Source organism: Anomaloglossus baeobatrachus, chromosome 1, assembly GCF_048569485.1.
Source record: "Anomaloglossus baeobatrachus isolate aAnoBae1 chromosome 1, aAnoBae1.hap1, whole genome shotgun sequence".
In the NCBI taxonomy this organism is placed as follows: Eukaryota; Metazoa; Chordata; class Amphibia; order Anura; family Aromobatidae; genus Anomaloglossus; species Anomaloglossus baeobatrachus.
Genome location: NC_134353.1, coordinates 442,703,189 through 442,723,569, shown reverse-complemented (window position 1 = coordinate 442,723,569; position 20,381 = coordinate 442,703,189). Strand labels below are relative to the sequence as shown.

At 45.4% G+C, this 20,381-nt stretch overlaps 1 protein-coding gene across 4 annotated transcripts in view; it reads left to right on the top strand.

The window, feature by feature from the left end:
* Nucleotides 1–20,381, top strand: part of GNG7 (G protein subunit gamma 7) — a 253,050-nt gene that overhangs the window by 13,266 nt on the left and 219,403 nt on the right. The window contains exon 2 of one of the 4 annotated variants that reach the window (XM_075352669.1): nucleotides 17,985–18,366. The exons of the other annotated variants lie outside the window; for them this stretch is intronic. The gene's annotated coding sequence lies outside the window, so the exon portion shown is untranslated. The remainder of the gene's footprint in view (nucleotides 1–17,984; nucleotides 18,367–20,381) is intronic. 4 annotated transcript variants of the gene reach the window in all.

Genomic DNA, 20,381 nt, shown 5'->3' with positions numbered 1-20,381 from the left:
GCAGAAGTCTGGTGGATACACAGCTGATAGTCCTACTGAATAGACTGTTAGAATTTGTATTATGGCAAGGAAAAAGCAGCTAAGTAAAGAAAAATGAGTGGCCATCATTACTTTAAGAAATGAAGGTCAGTTAGTCCGAAAAATTGGGAAAACTTTGAAAGTGTCCCCAAGTGCAGTGGCAAAAACCATCAAACGCTACAAAGAAACTTGCTCACATGAGGACCGCCCCAGGAAAGTAAGAACAAGAGTCACCTCTGCTGCGGAGGATAAGTTTATCCGAGTCACCAGCCTCAGAAATCGCAGGTTAACAGCAGCTCAGATTAGAGACCAGGTCAATGCCACACAGAGTTCTAGCAGCAGACACATCTCTAGAACAACTGTTAAGAGGAGACTTTGTGCAGCAGGCCTTCATGATAAAATAGCTGCTAGGAAACCACTGCTTAGGATAGGCAACAAGCAGAAGAGACTGGTTTGGGCTAAAGAACACAAGGAATGGTCATTAGACCAGTGGAAATCTGTGCTTTGGTCTGATGAGTCCAAATTTGAGATCTTTGCATCCAACCACAGTGTCTTTGTGCGACGCAGAAAAGGTGAACGGATGGACTCTACATGCCTGATTCCCACCGTGAAGCATGGAGGAGGAGGTGTGATGGTGTGGGGGTGCTTTGCTGGTGACACTGTTGGAGATTTTTTCAAAATTGAAGGCATACTGAACCAGCATGGCTTCCACAGCATCTTACAGCGGCATGCTATTCCATCCGGTTTGCGTTTAATTGGACCATCGTTTATTTTTCAACAGGACAATGATCCCAAACACACCTCTAGGCTGTGTAATGGCTATTTGACTAAGAAGGAGAGTGATGGGGTGCTACGCCAGATGACCTGGCCTCCACAGTCACCCGACCTAAACCCAATTGAGATGGTTTGGGGTGAGCTGGACCGCAGAGTTAAGGCAAAAGGGCCAACAAGTGCTAAGCATCTCTGGGAACTCCTTCAAGACTGTTGGAAGATCATATCCGGTGACTACCACTTGAAGCTCATCAAGAGAATGCCAAGAATGTGCAAAGCAGTAATCAAACCAAAAGGTGGCTACATCGAAGAACCTAGAATATAAGACATATATTTTCAGTTGTTTCACACTTTTTTGTTAAGTATTTCATCCCACATGTGTTAATTCATAGTTTTGATGCCTTCAACGTGAATCTACAATTTTCAGAGTCATGAAAATAAAGAAAACTCTTTGAATGAGAAGGTGTGTCCAAACTGTCTGTACTGTATATATAACACATATGTATGTGTGTGTGTGTCTATAATATATATATAGTGGAACCTCGATTTACAAGTAACTTGGTGTGCGAGTATTTCACTATACGAGCTGTAAATTTGTAACTCAGTTTACGAGCAATCTTTGCTGTATGAGCACATACCGCACACACTTCCGGTTCCGTACTTTCACCGCGCTCTGACCTGCAGTCTGCACAAAACCCATATTATGCTCACCTTACCTTCCGTTCCCTCGCCGGCCTTCTGGTTCTTGTAGTCCGCCAGTACAGGATGTGTACCGGGTAACCATCGCGACGATGGAGGAAGTTCTGCTGTCAGCCACTTCTCAAAGGCAGCATGCTGACTAGAGGCAAGTGGCTCATGCCTTTGATGTCAGAAGTGCTGGCAGCGGAAACTCCGGCATCACTCGCGATGGTTACCCGATACACATCCTGTACTGGTGGACTAAAAGAACCAGGAGGCCAGTGAGGGAAAGGAATGTAAGGTGAGCATAATGTGTGTGTTTGTGCGTGTTTGTGCATGTGTGGAATGGCACAATAGGGGACCAGGATGGGACATTGAACAAGTTGTGGAACGAATTGTCAGAGCTTCCATTATTTCCTATGGGGAAATTTTGCTTTGCTAGACGAGTAACTGTTCACAAGCACACTCCCAGAACGGATTGTTCTCATAAACCAAGGTTCCACTGTATATATACACTAGGGTGACCGCAAAAAATCGATGTCGGAATTTTGTCCGTCTGGAGCCCACAAAACGATTCCCCTTTCCAGATATTGAGAGAGCCAAAATTTGAGCTCGATCAAACGACGTTAACCCGTGCCGCTCGTCGCTCAAAGTTTGAAAAAAATCCAAATTTTTGGCCAAAAAGCTGACATATGGAGCCATAACTCCAGAACGGTAAATAATAAAAACACGCTTAATATCTCAAAAGAAAGCTAATGTTGTTCTTCAAAATTTATATTTTATACATAATTGTTATTTTAAGTCAAACTGAGTTACAACAGCTTTTAGCCCCAAGAACGTGACCTGGTACCAATAGGATAGAATAGGATGGCATACTTCGTATATTATTAAGTGATACATTGTGGGTTTTTTTTGGTATATTTTTGAGTTTAAAGTGGAAATATAACAAAAAAACAAGTAATACTGATAAGTTTGACATTTTTTATTTTAAAATATAAAAATGAGGTATATAATACAAACAAAACAGACACAGAAAAGATACAGACGTAGTACCTACATGAGTTGATAATTTTACATAGTTTTCTTATCTATTTTAGAGCTTTTGTTAAAGTAGTTTTTGAAACGTCAGAATATAATGCTCGGCATTTGCTTACAACTTGCAGGACATATTGCTTTTGTTCTTCATCTTTTGTCAGAAGGTCGTTAAAGTCGGTTATTAATTTAACACCACGCTCAGCCATATCATTAACTACTTTTAATGTTTTGACAATTTTCAATCACTCTTGGAAGACATTATTTTGAGGCCAGGTGTTTGGATTTTGTCTTAGGAAATCTGTTTTTATATTAAAATCGGTCAAAGAATGTAAATGCTTCTTTGGTAAGTAAATTTACCAATCCTCCATCAACTACCTCTTTTAATTTTTCTTTCCTAACTTTTGGATTTACAACCCTAGCGTGCTCTGATGGTTCATCTGTGCTACTGAGCAATCTATTAGCCATTAACAACTTTTCATCGTCTGTAATGGTGAGATCAAACAACGATAATCTCACCAACTGTGCATTCAAATACCACAAATGGTTCGAAAATTTGGTCAGGGCTATTTCTGCAATGTCGTTGTCACATTCTTTATAGTCTAACAGAATATGCAAAATACCTAAATCTTGCTTTGGCGCAAGATGAGCTTTTGGAGCATTGAACCAAGCTTTACAATAAATTTTAACTAGGAAAACAGAAATGGCACGCACAGAACTTTCTTCTTCTTTAGACATCTTAAATTGACAACGAAAAATGAACATTTTTAAGCAGTAAATAGCCTTTGCCATCCACCTAGCGTGATGAATGGCTCCTGGAGTTCTAAAACCCACAACATTGCCGTCTAGTGATCCAACAAATACGAGAACCAACTGCAACAGCTCCTTGTAGTCATCTCTGGGGTGGCTCTCAGTTAATTTGGTCTCGAATTCAGCAGTAACATTTGCAATTACTTCTGGAGTTAGCTGCTTTTGTATTAGATTGTCACTGATACCTGTGTTGTATTTTCCTTTGTCTATCTTGGGCCACGCAGTGAGGAATCTTTTTCCCTCACCCTATGACGGCACCACGAGAGAGGATCCGCCCATCAAGGACAGAAAACCTTCAGGATAAAAAGGGGTGGTCCTCTCCCCGCCTCAGTTGGTTTCCTGTCCTTGACGGATTCCTCAGGATTCGGCCCTGGAGGGCCGTGACTTTCTCTTCAATTTCTTACCCGGTCGCGGTGGGTGGTTCAGGCGGCGGCACGGGTCCTGCCTCGCTCCGCTCGGGTTCCTGGAGGCGCCATGGCGGACCCCTGGGGGCTGCGACCATGAGCGGGAGCGGGCACAGCTGCAGGTAAGTGCGGGTTTGCCGGTCCTTCCAGGGCGGTGGAGCTCACGGTCGCGTGTGCTGCAGGCCAGCGCCATCTTGTGGGCGTGCGGGCATTGCGCATGCGCGACGGCCGCAAGTGACCTGCGCTGACGTCAGGCGCAGACGTCATACCCGGAAGTGGGACAGGAGGCGCGCAGAGGGAACCAGGAAGCAGCGCTCAGTTTAAAAAACGGAGCATCTGGTAATAGCAGTGCTCCAGTCCTTTATGCTTGCATCTATGGATAAAGATGGGCACCGTGAGGAGGAACGTCACTCTGTGCGTGAGTCCTCATCCCCCCTGCCAGCAAGAAGGTTGAGAAGCAGCCTGAGCTTCGCAGGAGCGACTCTGGTTCGGATGCCAGCTTGTCCAGTAAGCGTGGCACCCGGACCAGTAAACAGGCCCGAGACGCTGCTGGCAAGGTCGCCTCCAGAGGGAAATCTTCAGTGATGAAAGCTCCTTCCCCAGAACCGATACCGGCCCTTCATCTTCTTGTGGGTGAGTGATCTTTGGTCATGTGTACCTGTGGTTTCATTATTCTCCTGGTGTTGTGTCTCCCCCCCCCTTTCCCCGTCCCTGTCATACCTAGGTGAAAAAGCCACGAAAATGTACTTCCAAGTCAAATAACAGGGACTGGCTCCGTCCTGGTCCAAACGGCTCTGCAAGGACTGTATCCAGCAGACCATTTCGGATGAGACACCGGGTTTTTATACTGATCTTCGCGCCATTATCCGGTCCGAAGTTCAAAGCTCTCTAAAGTCCATGAAAGAGCCTCCTCGTAAGCGGCATAGACATGCCTCCTCAGCCTCGCCATCCAGTCGGTCTGAGGGGGAATGCGGGTCTTCGGCTTCTGCGTCCTCTTCATCTGACAGCAAGGCTGAAGTACACCAGTGCTTCCCTGTAGAAGGCACAAGCAAGCTGATTAAGGCTATCAGAGACACTATGGGCATTACTGAGGAGAAACTGCAGCCTTTAGTTAAGGATGTCATGTTAAAGGGTCTGGAGCACAGGAAGCGTAGAACTTTCCCCGTGGTAGACAAGGTGCAGGCGTTGATCTCCAGAGAATGGCAGAAACAGGATAAGCGGGGTTCCCTTTCGGGCGGCTTCAGGCGCAAGTTTCCCTTTGAGAAAGCGACCTGTTCCCACTGGGGATGTAGGTGTGAGTAAAGCATCTAAAAGGTTTTCTATTCCCTTCGAGGACATGGGATCCTTAAAGAACCCTATGGATCGGAAGGCAGATGTCTTCCTTAAGACTGCATGGGAGTCCTCAGCGGGTGCTCTCCGGCCTGCCATAGCCGCTATATGTACTGCTCGGTCTCTGGCAGTATGGTTGTCCGAGTTGGAAGAAAAGCTGAAGAACAAAGTTCCCCATGAAGATATTATTTCTTCCCTGCCCAAGCTGCAGGGAGCTGCGGCTTTCATCTCGGATGCGTCGGCAGATTCCACTAGGCTAGCGGCTACGACGGCGGCCCTTTCTAATGCGGCATGTCGGGCCTTATGGTTGAAATGTTGCCCGGGGGATCTCCAGGTTAAATCTAAACTGTGTTCCATTCCCTGTCAGGGCGAGTTTCTATTCGGGTCAGTTTTGGACGATGTCCTTGAGAAGGCTGGGGACAAAAGAAAAAAAACTTTCCGGCCCAGTCCTTTCGCTCCTTCCGGCGGTCCTTTCGGAAAAAGTACACCCGTAAGTTCACCCCCAGGAGTAGGAATCCCTGGTCAGATCGGAAGAAGGAAGATAAGGGCTCTTCCCAACCCAAAAAGTCTTCCCAATGACTCCCTTCCCCAGGTTGGGGGGAGATTGACCCACTTTGTTCTGGCCTGGGAACGTATTTCTTCAAGTCCGTAGATTCTCAACATCATCCGATCAGGTCTGCCGTTTCCATTCCGCAGTCTTCCTCCCTGGCGCTTTCTCCTGACATTCCCGAGGATGTCCCCGAGCGAACAACATGCCTTGGAGGGGGAAGTGAAGACCCTATTGTGCAGGGCGGTCCTGATGGATGTCCCATTGGTGGAAAGGGGAGAAGGTTTTTACTCCCCTCTTTTTCTGGTCGGGAAACCGGACGGCACCTTTTCGTGTCATCATAAACCTCAAAAGGTCTAAACAGCCACCTGCAAATCTCGTCTTTCAAGATGGAATCAATGAAGTCCACGATCATCTCTCTACCCAGGTTGTCATATGGCTGTCCTGGATCTGAAGGACACATTATCACGTCCCCATCGCTCCTCATTTCCAGAAATATCTCAGGGTGGCGATGCTTGTCGACGGGTCGGTGCGTAATCTGCAGTTCAGAGCCTTACCATTCGGCCTGGCAATTGCACCCCGAATCTTCACGAAGCTCGTCCTGGAAATCACTGCCCACCTACGGGAGGACAGAATTCTCATTCCGTATCTCCTCGTGGTGGGGGATTCGGCAACCCATTGTACTGCCGTCCTTCAGACTGTCTGCTCAATGCTGGAAGGTCTAGGCTGGATTTTGAACAGGGAGAAGTCGAGGTTGCTTCCAGCCATGGTGCAAGTCTTTTTGGGACTTACTTTGGACTCTCTCCTACAGGAGTGTCGTCTCCCGCCTTCCAAAGTGGAGAAGATTCGCACTCTGGTGCAGCAGGCAGTGTCAGTTCCGCGCATGTCCCTGCGACGGGCTATGTCTCTCCTGGGCTCACTGACATCCACTCTCCCCGCGGTTCTATGGGCCCAAGGGCATACTAGGGCCCTCCAGTGGGACATTTTAGAACATCAGACGTTTCTGGGGGACAGGTTGAACAGTCGGATTACTCTGCACTCCAGCTCCATCACCTCCCTTCACTGGTGGCTGGTTCCTGCAAACCTCACAAGGGGAGTCCCATGGTCTGTCCCGGTGTCCTGAATTGTGACCACGTATGCTAGTGTGTCCGGATGGGGGGCTCACCTGCTGGACCGTCCGATTCAAGGTCTCTGGTCACCCAGGGAGGCAGTTTCCTCCTCCAATATTAGAGAGCTGCTGGCCGTGGAACGGGCACTGACTGGGCTTCTCCCTTCACTGACAGGTCACCTTACCCGGGTGTTGTTGGACAATCGGGTGACGGTAGCTTATCTGAACCATTAGGGGGGCACAAGATCCAGGTCCCTTATGACTATAGCCGACAGGATTCTGTTACTAGCAGAAACTCACCTGTCCCTCACTGCCGTTCACATCAGGGGGAAAGACAACCTCGCTGTGGATTTTCTGAGCCGCACTCGCCTGCACCAGGGGGAGTGGGCACTCAACCAATCAGTCTTCAACCTCCACCAAGCAGAACAGGAAGGTTCCTCAGTTCTGTTATCTCAATCCCAAGGAACTTCCATACGCAGTGGACGCCCTGTCAATCACGTGGGACTTTCCCCTAGCTTATGCGTTCCCCCCGCTGGTCCTTCTCCCCTCGGTCCTGAAGAAAATCAGGGATGACAAGGCCAGAGTCATTCTGATGGCTCCCTTCTGGCCAAAGCGACCATGTTTTTTTTCGCTGGTTCAGATGTCCCTGACCGACCCGTGGGTCCTCCCGGAGATTCTGGATCTCCTGTCCCAGGGACCAGTGTCCCATCCTCCGACAGTCAAATTGCACATGACGGCATGGAATTTGAGAGGGCATTACTGATCAGTAAGGGGTTTTCCCACAATTTAGTTTCCACGCTGTTAGATTGTAGGAAACTGGTGACCATCAAGGTCTACTGTAGGACTTGTAGAAGGTTTTTATCTTCCTCGGGGGCTAGTGTGACAGGGGAGGTTCCCATTGGTCCCATCTTGGAATTTCTGCAGTGTGGGTTGGACAAGGGGTTGGCGGTTAGCACACTCAAGGTCCAGATCTCCGCATTAGCAGCACTCTACAATTATGATGTCGCAGGTAACTTTTGGGTGGCCAGGTTTATCAGGGCCAGTTCGCGTCAGCGTCCTAAACGTGTCATCTTCCTTCCTCCGGTCTTGGCAGCCCTGACGGGTCCTCCATTCGAACCCATTGACTCCATCTCTGTTAAATGTCTCTCCCTTAAGACGGTCCTCATGGTAGCTTTGACCTCGGCCCATAGGATTAGCGACATTCAGGCTCTTTCTATTGACCCTCCTTACACTGAAATACTGGACGATAGGGTAGTGTTACGCCCTGACCCTGTGTACCTCCCCAAGGTGGTTTCTCGGTTTCATATGTCCCAGGAAATTGTGCTGCCTTCCTTTTGCACTAACCCGACGCGTGCTGAGGAACGGCGATGGCATTGTCTGGATGTGCGTCGTTTTCTCATCCAGTATCTTCTTGTCACCAGTTCCTGGAGGAAAGACAAGTCCCTGTTTGTCTCTTTCCAGGGGCCTCAAAAGGGGGTTAAGAGTTCTAAGTCCATGCTGGCCAGGTGGATTAGGGACGCCATTGCGTTAACTTACGGTTAGGGGTGCTGCCGTTCCTGTGGGTCTGAAAGCACATTCCACGCAGGCTATAGCCTCTTCGTGGGCGGAACGGGCAGATGTTTCCATTGCAGAAATCAGTAAAGCTGCCACGTGGTCATCACCCTCGACCTTTTATAAACATTATAGGTTGGATAGGTTCTTTCTCCAACCTCACCTTTTGGGAGGCGTGTTCTATAGGCTGTGGTCCCTCCCTAACTTTTTTTTCGCTGTAATTCTCTTGTGGTGCCGTCATAGGGTGAGGGAAAAATACGTAATTACTTGCCGGTAATGTGTTTTTTCCGAACCCATGACGGCACCCTTATATTCCCTCCCTGCACTGGGGGTTGTTGGTTGATCCACCTTTCTTTTTTGTCTTATCCCACATTTTTTCTGGTGGTGACCTTATACTAACCTGTTGTTTTTTTCGGAGGTCCTCTCATGCTCTGTAATCAACTGAGGCGGGGAGAGGACCACCCCTTTTTATCCTGAAGGTTTCCTGTCCTTGATGGGCGGATCCTCTCTCGTGGTGCCGTCATGGGTTCGGAAAAAACACATTACCGGCAAGTAATTACGTATTTTGAAAATGTCTGGATGAGGTCCAGTGGTTGATCCCATTCTTGTGTCGAATAGAAATTACATGCACCCTGTGTGTAACATATAAATTTTGAAGAACAACATTAGCTTTTTTTGAGATATTAAGCATGTTTTTATTATTTACCGTTCTGGAGTTATGGCTCCATATGTCAGCTTTTTGGCCAAAAATTTGGATTTTTTTCAAACTTTGAGCAACGAGCGGCGCGGGTTAACGTCTTTTGATCAAGCTCAAATTTTGGCTCTCTCAATATCTGGAAAGGGGAATCGTTTTGTGGGGTCCAGACTAACAAGATTCCGACATCCCCCCCCCCCCCCCTCCCCTCCATGAGATCCGGTCACCCTAATATACACTGTGTGCAGAATTATTAGGCAAATTAGTATTTTGATCACACGATAATTCTTATAAATGTCCTACTCCAAGCTGTATAGGCTTGAGAGCCAACTACCAATTAAGTAAATCAGGTGCATCTCTGTAATGAGGAGGGGTGTGGTGTAATGACGTCAACACCCTATATAAGGTGTGCTTAATTATTACGCAACTTCCTTTCCTTTGGCAAAATGGGTCAGAAGAGAGATTTGACGGGCTCTGAAAAGTCCAAAATTGTGAGATGTCTTGCACAGGGAAGCAGTAGTCTTGAAATTGCCAAACTGTTGAAGCGTGATCACTGAGCATTCAAGCATTTCATGACAAATAGCCAACAGGGTCGCAAGAAGCGTGTTGGGCAAAAAAGGCGCAAAATAACTACCCATGAATTGAAAATCAAGCGTGAAGCTGCCAAGATGCCATTTGCCACCAGTCTGGCCATATTTCAGAGTTGCAACGTTAATGGAGTATCAAAAAGCACAAGGTGTGCCATACTCAGGGACATGGCCAAGGTAAGGAAGGCTGAAAAATTACCACCTTTGAACAAGAAACATAAGATAAAACATCAAGACTGGGCTAAGAAATATCTTAAGACTGATATATCAAAGATTTTATTGACTGATGAAATGAGAGTGACTCTTGATGGGCCAGATCAATGGGCCAGAGGCTGGATCAGTAAAGGGCAGAGAGCTCCAACTCATACGCCAGTAAGGTGGAGGTGGGGTACTGGTATGGGCTGGTATCAAAGATGAACTTGTGGGACCTTTTCGGTTGAGGATGGAGTGAAGCTCAACTCCCAGACCTACTGCCAGTTTCTGGAAGACAATTTCTTTAAGCAGTGGTACAGGAAGAAGTTGGTATCGTTGAAGAAAAACATGATTTTCATGCAGGACAATGCTCCATCACGTGCATCCAACTACTCCACAGCGTGGCTGGACAGTAAAGGTCTAAAAGATGAAAAAAAAAAATGACATGGCCCCCTTGTTCACCTGATCTGAACCCCATAGAGAACCTGTGGTCCCTCATAAAATGTGAGATCTACAGGGAGGGAAAACAGTGCACCTCTCGGAACAGTGTCTGGGAGGCTGTGGTGGCTGCTGCACACAATGTTGATCGTAAACAGATCAAGCAACTGACAGAATCTATGGCTGGTAGGCTGTTGAGTGTCATCATAAAGAAAGGTGGCTATATTGGTCACTAATTTTTTGGGGTTTTGTTTTTGCATGTCAGAAATGTTTATTTTTACCAGGTAAACCAATATAACTGCACAAAATTTAGAAATAAACAAGTGAGATGGGAATATATTTAGTTTTTATTAAATTGCCTACTAATTCTGCACAGTAATAGTTACCTGGACAAACAAATATCCTCCTAAGATGGCCAAATCTAAAAAAAAACCCACTCCAACTTCCAAAAATATTAAGCATTGATATTTATGAGTCTTTTGGGTTGATTGAGAGCATAGTTATTGATCAATAATAAAAAAATCCTCTAAAATACAACTCTACTAATAATTATGTACACAATATATAGTTGTATAAAAATAAATGATTTAAAAGAAAAAAAAAAAAAAGACGTAGCGCGCCACAGTATTTTTGATTCCGTGCAGATAAAGCGAATGGCTATGGCCTGCCACCCCCATCTGCCTGGCTTTACCTTGGCTGGCAATCAAAATTCAGGAAAGCCCATTATTTTTTTTTAATTATTTAAAAAATAAAAAAAAAAGTGAGCTCATGCCGTATTTTGATTGCCAGTCAGGTATAACCAGGCAGCTGTGTGAAGGGATTCTCCTCAGCCCGCAGCCGCCCCTGGAAATGGCGCATTATTTCTTAGCGCCATTTCCATTCGCTTTACCCGACTCGTCCAGCGGCCCTGATGGTGGTGGCATGCTGGGTAATAAAGGGGTTAATACCAGCTTTGTATGCTCAGATGGTACTAGCCTGAAATTCATGGTGTCACGCCAAATTAGACTTGGCCACCATGAATTTCTAGCAAACAGTAAAAAAAAAGACACAATTTTTTTATATTAGAAATAAAACCAAAACACAGGTGCAGCAATTTCAGCGCTGCTTTATCACTGTGTACAGACGTTTATACAGAGTGAGAAGCAGAGAGCATTGTCAGCTTTGCTTCATTGCTTTGTACAGAGCAAGAAGCAGGCTGACAGGGTATGACTCCACTTGCGTCTCACATTGCATCACCCAGCACGGCCTTACTCTCTCTGGACAGGAGCGCCTCAGCTGCATGGAAATACATGCAGCCGACCTGCTGCTGTCGGGAGACTGTGCGCCATGCCGGGTGTACCAATGCGAGACTCGCACAGTGACAGTCAAAGTTCAATCGAGTCTAAGGCAGTCATGGACTCTGACCCCAAAGCGAAGACTGCTGAGTGACGACGATTAGTGCAGTGAGTACCCCTAGAAGTTAACAGGACCTTCCATGACGTCATAGCCATGTGCCCAGTCTGAAAGCCAATGTCTGTACAACATTCACTCCTGACTGGTCATATGTCTATGACATCAAGGAAGGTCCTTTAGTCAGTGGTGGTTACCCGGGGTCACAGTAATGATCGGACTCTGAAGCAGAAGCGGCGAGGAGACAGTCTGCAGGACGCGTCATGGGATCTGTACGTATAATCTTAATGTTTTTTAATATGCTTTTTTTTTTTTTTTTTTTTTTTACAGCCCCTGGACCTGAACTGTAACATAACTTCCCAGAAAGCTCGTGTTCGGGATCGTGTGCACGAACACTGTGTTCGGTACGAACCCTGAACTTTACAGTTCGTGTTCGCACATCACTAAAAACTACACTAAGCAGTCCAGTAAGTGACACATCACTAGAATCAGGATCTCTGCCCCTACGTTATTGCTATTCTCAGATTAGGTCGCCAAAACCTGGTGACAGACTCCCTTTAAGGAGTAAGATGGAAGAAATCTGGTGTCAGAGACCTCTAAAAATGAGCAATAGTAAGTAGCATGCCACAAAGAGGTGCATCTCAATAAATTAGAATATCAAAAAGATAATTTATTTCAGTAATTCAATGCAAAAATGGAAATGCATATACAGTGCCAACAAGTAGTATTCAACCACCTGCAGATTTAGCAGGTTTGATAAGATGCAAATAAGTTAGAGCCTGCAAACTTCAAACAAGAGCAGGATTTATTAACAGATGCATAAATCTTACAAACCAACAAGTTATGTTGCTCAGTTAAATTTTAATACATTTTCAACATAAAGGTGTGGGTCAATTATTATTCAACCCCTAGGTTTAATATTTTGTGGAATAACCCTTGTTTGCAATTACAGCTAATAATCGTCTTTTATAAGACCTGATCAGGCCGGCACAGGTCTCTGGAGTTATCTTGGCCCACTCCTCCATGCAGATCTTCTCCAAGTTATCTAGGTTCTTTGGGTGTCTCATATGGACTTTAATCTTCAGCTCCTTCCACAAGTTTTCAATTGGGTTAAGGTCAGGAGACTGACTAGGCCACTGCAACACCTTGATTTTTTCCCTCTTGAACCAGGCCTTGGTTTTCTTGGCTGTGTGCTTTGGGTCGTTGTCTTGATGGAAGATGAAATGACGACCCATCTTAAGATCCTTGATGGAGGAGAGGAGGTTCTTGGCCAAAATCTCCAGGTAGGCCGTGCTATCCATCTTCCCATGGATGCGGACCAGATGGCCAGGCCCCTTGGCTGAGAAACAGCCCCACAGCATGATGCTGCCACCACCATGCTTGACTGTAGGCATGGTATTCTTGGGGTCGAATGCAGTGCCATCCAGTCTCCAAATGTCACGTGTGTGGTTGGCACCAAAGATCTCGATCTTGGTCTCATCAGACCAGAGAACCTTGAACCAATCTGTCTCAGAGTCCTCCAAGTGATCATGAGCAAACTGTAGACGGGCCTTGACATGACGCTTTGAAAGTAAAGGTACCTTACGGGCTCGTCTGGAAGGGAGACCATTGCGGTGGAGTACGTTACTTAGGGTATTGACTGAAACCAATGTCCCCACTGCCATGAGATCTTCCCGGAGCTCCTTCCTTGTTGTCCTTGGGTTAGCCTTGACTCTTTGGACAAGCCTGGCCTCGGCACGGGAGGAAACTTTCAAAGGCTGTCCAGGCCGTGGAAGGCTAACAGTAGTTCCATAAGCCTTCCACTTTCGGATGATGCTCCCAACAGTGGAGACAGGTAGGCCCAACTCCTTGGAAAGGGTTTTGTACCCCTTGCCAGCCTTGTGACCCTCCACAATCTTGTCTCTGATGGCCTTGGAATGCTCCTCTCTCTTTCCCATGTTGACCATGTATGAGTGCTGTTCACAAGTTTGGGGAGGTCTTAATTAGTCAGAAAAGGCTGGAAAAAGAGATAATTAATTCAAACATGTGAAGCTCGTTGTTCTTTGTGCCTGAAATACTTCTTAATACTTTAGGGGAACCAAACAGAATTCTGGTGGTTTGAGGGGTTGAATAATAAATGACCCTCTGAATAAACTTTTCACAATTTAAAAAAAAGAAAAAGAAATAACATTCTTTTTTGCTGCAGTGCATTTCACACTTCCAGGCTGATCTACAGTCCAAATGTCACAATGCCAAGTTAATTGCGAATGTGTAAACCTGCTAAATCTGCAGGGGGTTGAATACTACTTGTAGGCACTGTATTATAGTCATTACACACAGAGTGATCTTTTTCCACGTGTTTATTTCTGTTAATATTGATGATTATGACTTACAGCCAATGAAAACCCAAAAGTCTTTATCTCATAAAATTAGAATAATTACCACAAAACACCTGCAAATGCTTCCTAAGCGTTTAAAACGGTCCCATTGTCTGGTTCAGTTGGCTACATAATCATGGAGAAGACTGCTGACTTGACAGATGTCTAGAAGGCATTTATTGACACACTCCAGAAGGAGGGTAAGCCACAAAAGGTCATTGCTAAAGAAGCTGGATGTTCACAGAGTGCTGTATCCAAGCATATTAATGGAAGCTTGAGTGGAAGGAAAAAGTGTGGTAGAAAAAGGTGCACAAGCAACGGGGATAACCGAAGCCTTGATAGGATTGTTATTAAAAGGCAATTCAAAAATTTAGGGGAGATTCACAAGGAGTGGAGTCAGTGCTTCAAGAGACACCACACACAGATGTATCCAGGACATGGATTACAACTGTCGCATTCCTTGTGTCAAGCCATTCATGACCAATAGACAATGCCAGAAGTGTCTTTCCTGGGCCAAGGAGAAAAAGAACTAGACTTTTGCTCAGTGGTCCAAGGTGTTGTTTTCAGATGAAAGTAAATTGTGCATTTCATTTGGAAATCAGGGTCCCAGAGTCTGGAGGAAGAGTGGAGAGGCCACAATCCAAGCTGCTTGAGGTCTAGTGTGAAGTTTCCACAATCAGTGGTGGTTTGGGGAGCCATGTCATCTGCTGATGTAGGTCCACTGTGTTTTATCAAGACCAAAGTCAGCGTATCCGTATACCAGGAAATTTTAGAGCACTTCATGCTTCCCTCTACTGACAAGCTTTTTGGAGATGAAAATGTCATTTTTTAGCAGGACTTGGCACCTGTCCACTCAGCCAAAAGCACCAATACCTGGTTTAATAACCACAGTATCACTGAGATTGATTGGCCAGAAAACCTGCCTGACCTAAACCCGATCGAGAATCTATGGGTATTGTCAAGAGGAAGATAAGAGACACCAGAACCAACAATGCAGACGAGCTGAAGGCTGCTATCAAAGCAACCTGGGCTTCCATAACACCTCAGCAGTGCCACAGGCTGATCGCCTCCATGCAATGCCGTATTGATATAGTAATTCATGTAAAAGGAGCCCCAACCAAATATTGTGTTCATTTACGGTTTACTTTTCAGTAGGCCAACATTCATGAGTTTAACCCCTTCATGACCGAGGACGTAAAGTACGTCCTAAATCATGAAGGGGTAATGACCGCTGGATGCTGCGTTGAGCCGGTGGTGATTCCTGCACATGTCAGCTGATTTGAACAGCTGACATGTGTGGCTAGCAGGTGTGTGTGGATCCACGATCCACCCACGCCTACAATCCTTTTAAAATCAATCCTTTTAAATGTGACAGCACGATTTAAAGTGCCACAGCAGGGAACGCTCCTTTCCCCGCCGACATCGGAGGCCCCGTGACATGATCATGGGGAGACTATGGTTGTCGTAGTAGCATAGGATCTTGTGATGACTCCTGTCACTATCAATACATAGTTTCTGTTACAGCCTACAGAGTGAGAGCTGTAACAAGAACGCAGCATTTCTGCTGTTCAGAGTGATGCTGCTCTGTTCAGGAGAAATGAATGAGCAATCAGACTGCTGATCCTTATAGCACCCTAGGGAGACTAGTAAAATGAAAAGAAAAAAAGAAAGTAAAAAACCTAAAGTTCAAATCGCCCCTCATTTGCCCCATTTGAAAATTAACCCTAGAACGCGCAACCATAAAAATCTACACTTTCACATACCTGGGGCCTTTTTAGGCCTGTGCGCAAATAACATGGAGTAACAAATAGAAATACCGTATTTTTCGGACTATAAGACGCACCGGACCATAAGACGCACCCTGGTTTTAGAGGAGGAAAATAAAATTTTAAGCAAAAAATGTGGTTATGACACTGTTATGAGGCAAGGATCTGCTGCTGACACTGTTATGGGGGTAATGTCCCCAAATTCTCTGCTAAGGTACCCCATCCTGGTAATGATCCTCCTGCCTTGTATATGTACCCAATCCTGGTATATGCCCTTATCCTGCTATATACTGGCATCCTGTTATATACTGCCATCCAGCTATATGCCCCCATCCTGGTATATATTCCCATCCTGCTATATACCGCCATTCATCCTGCTATATACCCCCCATCCATTCATCCTGCTATATACCCCCATCCATCCTGCTATATGGCCCCATCCATCCTGCTATATACTCCCATCCTGCCCATATACCCTCATCCTGCTATATGGCATGTAGTCTGTATCACACACACAAAAAAAAAACAACGTTTATGCTCACCTGTCCTCACTCCATGCAGCATTGCTTCACCCCCTGCCTGTAGTGGCAGCAGCGCCGCTGGAGTGTGGAGCCGTCACCGGTCACTTCCCTGCAGCATCCTCCCGTCTGCCGTTCAGCTGACCTGCGTGACTAGCGGCGCGCACAGTGATGACGTTATCGCTGTGCTCACCGCTCTCTACTCAGATCAGCTGACCGGCACAGACAGGAGAACATCACGGTGCTGCAGGAGAACGGTGAGTATGCCGTACTGATTCACTGCACCCCGAGCTGATGATGATGCGCGGGAGGCAGTGACTAAAGCCGCACATGATCACTCCAGGCTGTAGTTGCCAGCTGATCACGGCCGGCTGTTTAATATGTGCGCACCCCCCGTCCATAATCCCACCCACCAGTCAGCGCCAGCTTCAGCGCTGAGAGATAATGGGCGGGATGATGGGTGTGCATATGTAATGAGCGGGCCCACGTGGTCACGGCAGGCGCTGCTACAGCCTGCTCGTGCCGCCGATGACCCGCTCCACCGCAGCACCCTCATTACTGGCCGCAGCCCTATATTCAGACCATTAGACGCACCCCCCACTTTCCCCCAACATTTTGGGGAAAAAAAAGTGTATCTTATGGTCCGAAAAATACTATACTTTTCAAAGTTTATTTGAGACGTGAATATTTCAAAACATTATAATTACGTGCATAAAACAAAAAAAGGAATTACATCGGCTTAAAATGCCCAATATATGCATTATATATATATATATATATATATATATATATATATATATATATATATATATATATATATATATATATATATATATATATATATATATACACACATACATACACATATTATATACATAATATATTATATGAAGCTGAGTGTATTTATGTGTATGTATGTCCACTAAAGGAATCCGCACCGTCGCATTTACAATCACAAACTTTTGCACAGACGCCTCATGTGACCTAGGGAACGTCAGACTTTTGACGGGAAAATTTAACCCCGCGCTCAGTTACTCTCCAAAATCCTGCCTCAATTAAACTGAATGGAGGTGGGATCTACAGGCTATTAATAGCAACTGTCAGTGGTTGCTATAGGAACAAAATAAACTTAGTATAAGAAGCTTATATGTGATGTAATAAGAGGTCGGTGGGAAGATAGCAAGAGAAAGAGACAGACGGGGAAAGAGACAGACTGGCAAAGAGACAGACGGGCAAAGAGACAGACGGGCAAAGAGACAGACGGGCAAAGAGACAGATGGGCAAAGAGACAGACGGGCAAAGAGACAGACGGGCAAAGAGACAGACGGGCAAAGAGACAGACGGGCAAAGAGACAGACGGGCAAAGAGACAGACGGGCAAAGAGACAGACGGGCAAAGAGACAGACGGGCAAAGAGACAGACGGGCAAAGAGACAGACGGGCAAAGAGACAGACGGGCAAAGAGACAGACACGGAGACACAGACTGATACAAATACAGACAGAGATAAACAGACAGAGACAGACACAGACAGAGAGACAGACAGCGACACACAGACAAAGACTGGGAGAGGACAGAGACACAGTTACTATCCCGGGCAATGCCCGGGTACTACAGCTAGTATATATACAGTACAAACCAAACGTTTGGACACACCTTCTCATACAAAGACTATTCTTTATTTTCACGACTCTGAAAATTGCAGAATCACATTGAAGGCATCAAAACTATAAATTAACACATGTGGAATGAAATACTTAAAAAGTGAAACAACTGAAAATATGTCTTATATTCTAGGTTCTTCAAAGTAGCCACCTTTTGCTTTGATTACTGCTTTGCACACGCTTGGCATTCTCTTGATGAGCTTCAAGAGGTAGTCACCGGAAATAATCTTCCAACAGTCTTGAAGGAGTTCCCAGAGATGCTTAGCACTTGTTGGCCCTTTTACCTTCCCTCTGCGGTCCAGCTCACCCAAAACTATCTTGATTGGGTTCAGATCTGGTGACTGAAGGCCAGGTCATCTGGAATCTAAGAAGCAACATTGTCAGAAGCTCCCTCTCCTCTCCAACAACAACAGGAACATTTCCCTGCAACCAGAAAGAATATAAGACCTGTCCATTGATATTGACAATTGACAAGATAAAGATACCCAGCTCACATCAGGACTACAAGATCCCAGGTACCTTCAGATGCACCACAACCAATGTGATGTATTTAATTATACAGTTAGGTCCAGAAATATTTGGACAGTGACACAATTTTCGCGAGTTTGGCTCTGCATGCCACCACATTGGATTTGAAATGAAACCTCTACAACAGAATTCAAGTGCAGATTGTAACGTTTAATTTGAAGGTTTGAACAAAAATATCTGATAGAAATTGTAGGAATTGTACACATTTCTTTACAAACACTCCACATTTTAGGAGGTCAAAAGTAATTGGACAAATAAACCAAACCCAAACAAAATATTTTTATTTTCAATATTTTGTTGCGAATCCTTTGGAGGCAATCACTGCCGTAAGTCTGGAACCCATGGACATCACCAAACGCTGGGTTTCCTCCTTCTTAATGCTTTGCCAGGCCTTTACAGCCGCAGCCTTCAGGTCTTGCTTGTTTGTGGGTCTTTCCGTCTTAAGTCTGGATTTGAGCAAGTGAAATGCATGCTCAATTGGGTTAAGATCTGGTGATTGACTTGGCCATTGCAGAATGTTCCACTTTTTTGCACTCATGAACTCCTGGGTAGCTTTGGCTGTATGCTTGCGGTCATTGTCCATCTGTACTATGAAGCGCCGTCCGATCAACTTTGCGGCATTTGGCTGAATCTGGGCTGAAAGTATATCCCGGTACACTTCAGAATTCATCCGGCTACTCTTGTCTGCTGTTATGTCATCAATAAACACAAGTGACCCAGTGCCATTGAAAGCCATGCATGCCCATGCCATCACGTTGCCTCCACCATGTTTTACAGAGGATGTGGTGTGCTTGGATCATGTGCCGTTCCCTTTCTTCTCCAAACTTTTTTCTTCCCATCATTCTGGTACAGGTTGATCTTTGTCTCATCTGTCCATAGAATACTTTTCCAGAACTGAGCTGGCTTCATGAGGTGTTTTTCAGCAAATTTAACTCTGGCCTGTCTATTTTTGGAATTGATGAATGGTTTGCATCTAGATGTGAACCCTTTGTATTTACTTTCATGGAGTCTTCTCTTTACTGTTGACTTAGAGACAGATACACCTACTTCACTGAGAGTGTTCTGGACTTCAGTTGATGTTGTGAACGGGTTCTTCTTCACCAAAGAAAGTATGCGGCGATCATCCACCACTGTTGTCATCCGTGGACGCCCAGGCCTTTTTGAGTTCCCAAGCTCACCAGTCAATTCCTTTTTTCTCAGAATGTACCCGACTGTTGATTTTGCTACTCCAAGCATGTCTGCTATCTCTCTGATGGATTTTTTCTTTTTTTTTCAGCCTCAGGATGTTCTGCTTCACCTCAATTGAGAGTTCCTTAGACCGCATGTTGTCTGGTCACAGCAACAGCTTCCAAATGCAAAACCACACACCTGTAATCAACCCCAGACCTTTTAACTACTTCATTGATTACAGGTTAACGAGGGAGACGCCTTTAGAATTAATTGCAGCCCTTAGAGTCCCTTGTCCAATTACTTTTGGTCCCTTGAAAAAGAGGAGGCTATGCATTACAGAGCTATGATTCCTAAACCCTTTCTCCGATTTGGATGTGTAAACTCTCATATTGCAGCTGGGAGTGTGCACTTTCAGCCCATATTATATATATAATTGTATTTCTGAACATGTTTTTGTAAACAGCTAAAATAACAAAACTTGTGTCACTGTCCAAATATTTCTGGACCTAACTGTATGTACCACATGTCCAACTGGGGGTCTGTATGTAGGGGAGACAGGACAACAGCTTAGGACAAGGATGAATTCTCATCGCCACACAATTAAAGAAAAAAGGATAGATCTACCTGTGACCAAACATTTTTGCAACCCAGACCACAGCATCCTGGCCATGAAGTTGCTGGTATGGAAATGAAACTTCAAATTCCAGAGAGAGAGTCTGGGAGTACAAACTTATGATGACCTTTGACACATTCAGTGCAGGAATGAATGTGTCAAATAGATTTATGTCTTTTTACATCAATTAACCCTGCTGTTCTGTTCGGGTCTACTATA